Source organism: Octopus bimaculoides, chromosome 13 (genome assembly GCF_001194135.2).
Source record: "Octopus bimaculoides isolate UCB-OBI-ISO-001 chromosome 13, ASM119413v2, whole genome shotgun sequence".
Lineage (NCBI taxonomy): Eukaryota > Metazoa > Mollusca > Cephalopoda > Octopoda > Octopodidae > Octopus > Octopus bimaculoides.
In genome coordinates this window covers 42,815,381-42,819,364 of record NC_068993.1, presented here as the reverse complement: position 1 = coordinate 42,819,364, position 3,984 = coordinate 42,815,381, and positions in this window count along the sequence as shown.

Here is a 3,984-nt window from a genome sequence, read left to right as displayed (position 1 = left end):
ATATATATATATATATACACATATATGCGTGAGTGTGTGTCTTTTTGTCTGTGATTGTACCCCCATCATCGGTTGACAACCGATGGTGGTGTGTTTACGTCCCCGTAATCTAGCGGTTCGGCAAAGAGACGAATAAAATAAATAGTAGGCTTAAAAATTAGTCTCGGGATCGAATCCTTCGACAAAATCACTTGAAGGTGGTGCCCCACCATGGCCACAGTCATATCACTGAAACAAATAAAGGAATAAATATACAGAGAAATGAAATATTTTCGAAATTGTTAAACCACTTGAATAAATAACGGTTATAACTGAATGATTCACCAAATTAAATAACTGGTATTTTTTATAAAAGGTAGTATCGGAACAAACGGTACTTTCTATCATAGGCACAATGCCTGAAAAGTATGATAATCGATTACATTGACCTCAGTACCTGGGTAGTACTTATTTTATCGGTCCCCTAGGGGTGAAAGGCAAGATCGACCTCGACGGAATTACAGCTCTGAATGCAAAGATGAATGAAATGCCGCTAAGTATTTTAGCCGGTCTGCTAACGATTCTGCCAGCATGCCGCCATAGTGTTGGAACAAATAATAATAGTTGCTACACGCAGTGACCATCCTTCTTCTCTCTACTTATATTCTTCAATAAAAATAAATACCCTACTAATTACACTAGGGAAATTATGATTCTGTCAGCAGTAGGAGTTGCATATTATTTTCAGCCTTCTACAAAGAATATTTCAATGAGCTTAATTAATTCCCGTTCAAAGTGAATGGTGCATGATGAGAAAAGATGACGCAGTTGTCGCTACGGTTTACATCGAGATATTTTAAAGGTTTCATGGTACGTTGCGAGGTAATATTTCTTAAAATATCATTTCCAAAGAAATTCCTGCATTGGAAAATTTTCATTATATATAGAATATTTTCTAAAATTTTCTTCTTGCTTCGAAGAAAATTTACAATATATATATATATATATATACATACTTACATACATATACATGTGTGTGTGTACACATATATATATATGTATATATGTATGTATGTATGTATGTATGTATGTATGTATGTATGTATGCAAGCATGTATTTAGCCGTCTCTTGCCGGGAAGTATGTACTAGTAACTAGTAGTTAATACCACGCATTTGCTTATTGTTTCAGTTACATAAGTTACCACAGCAGACATGGAATACTCTTTCGGTGTTTTCGTGCTTGACTCCGCTGGAAGAGAGAGAGAGAGCGTGAGAGAGGCCTGCACTAGCAGTCAGCTAGCACTAATTTTCCGTTGTGTATACTGAAGCAACGCAAGATGATGCATTTTGCTGAAGGATACAGCGATTCGCCCGACTCACGAAGCGACTCCACAATTTCATGATTATGAGTCCAATAATCGAAGCACTGGAACACGCGCCTTCACGTACCCCCCCCCCACACATATATATATATATATATATATATATATATATATATATATGTACGTGAAGGCGCGTGTTCCAGTGCTTCGATCATTGGACTCATAATATATATACATACATACATAGATATATATACTCACACATACATATATATACATATATATACATATGCATATGTGTGTGTGTGTATATATATATATATATACGTCTTTATGTTCAGTTATAATAGGAATATGTTTACATTAATCTGGTTGGTTACTCTATACTTTAGTAGAATTTATAATTCTTATAGAGCAATGTTGTTGACACTGACTTCGAAACTTCACCCAGCTTAGTCCTTATGTATACAATCATGCACACACACACACACACACACACACACACACACACACACACACACACGTATATATATAGTGGGAATTTACGGAGAAACAAAAGACGAAGACACCTGTCTTCGTCTTTTGACGCTCGGGAAGGTGAGTAAGTCTTTTACGTTTCGAGTGTACGCTCTTCAACAGAAATGAACACTAGGAAATAAGCAGAGAGAGAATAAAGAAAAACTTTTGGAGTTAGCGGTCAATCATGGCGACTGGCTGGACAAAGTAGTTAGACAGGATAGCGAAGAAGAAGGGGAGATAATAAAGTATTGGTGATCACAAAATGAAGGTGCGTGTGTGTATGTGAGAGTGTGTAAGTGTGTTCGCGTGGGTAGGTGCTGGTGACTTTGACGTGTGGATGTGTGCGTGTGAAACTGTGATGTGTGAGTGCTAGTGGTCAGTGCTAGTGTGTGCTAGCGTGAGATGTGGTGTCGTGGTGTGTAGAGTGGCGGTACTGGGTGTGGGGAAGTGAGGGTGGAGTGTAGGTCTGGAGTGAGGATGTGGGGGTAGGGGTGGGGTATGTGGGAGTGGGATGTGTGGAGTGAGGTGTGGGTGGAGTGGATATCAATGAGTGGAGAGAGGAAATATGTCTGATGAAGAGATGAGAGGAGGAGAGTCAGATGAAGAGGGGAGGAGAGTTGAGCCCATATGGCGTAAAGCAGTGAAGAGAGACGATTAATTCCCGTTTACGGCGAAGGCAGGAGTCCGGATGGTGCCTGTGCAAATACAATCCCAACACAGACAGGTGTTTTAATGAATGACCAGTGAAGAAATCGCACGAGACTGGGGTGTTATTGCCGAGTCTAACGTCACGGATATCCTCCGCACATACATGCATACGTATATATATATATATATATATATATATATATATATATATATATTTATTCATATTAAGGGCATTACTATACATAAATGTCTCATGCTACGAGGGACTCTTCAAGTTAGAACTACCATAATAAACACATTGTACCGTAATATGTGTTTATTGTGGTAGTTCTGACTTTAAGAGTCCCTCGTATCGTGAGGCATTTATATATAGTAATGCCCTTAATATAAATAAATATATTTAAAGGGAATAATTAATAAGATTTTCCCTTATGAGGTTCTTCACGTTAACTACTTGATACATTCTTATAAAGATTTTATCCTATTTTTAAGCTCTATATATGTGTGTGTGTGTGTGTGTGTGTGTGTGTGTGTGTGTGTGTGTGTGTGTGTGTATACACACATATGTATATATATGCACTCTCTCTCTACCTATCCCGCTGTGTACGTATATTTGTATAAGCATGTATAAGCTTCGCGTTGGATATTTTCATTGATTCGAGAATCAATTTTCATTCAAAGTAATCTAAAATCAAAATAATTTCAGTAAACAGATGTCAATATTATATTTTAAATATGGACGTAACACATAAACTTAGCCGTTATATTGTACCTAATGGTAGAAAATATCTAATGGCTACAGTAATGACCCCTACGAAGACATTGTAACACACGTTGAATGGATGAATTCAGCGCATCAAATAAGGAACGAATCGATTGAAAGAAAAGTTAAAATATTTCTTGGCGACAGTTCAGAAAACTATGTTTGTATTAATGATTTATTGTTAAGTTTCATTGAACTTTCGTGTTTTGCGCCATATTTAAGTTGTCTGTTTGATACGAACTCTGAGAAATGAATGAAGCAGACGAGAAAACTTTTGAATAGTTTAGGAGTATAGAAATATAATATGTATATCATACTGTGTTCGCAGACAGACAGACAGAGAGACAGAGAGAGAAACAGATAGACGGATACACACATACTCACATACACACACACTACATAATGGTTTCATATTTTGGCACAAGGCCAGCAATTTCGGAGGAGGGTGCAAATCGATTACATCGACCCTGTTGCTGAAATGGTACCTATTTTATCGGCACAGAAAAGACGAAAGGAAAAGTCGATCTTGGAGGAATTTGAACTCTGACAGTGTAGATGGACGAAATGCCGAAAATCATTTTGTCCGACGTATAACGATTCTGCTAGCTCATTGCCATATATAAATCCAATAATAATCCCCCCCCCCTCGCGCACACACATTTAGACATATTCATACGCGCACACATATATATACACATATTTATACACAAACATTCAAATATAGATGTATATATATATATATATATATATAT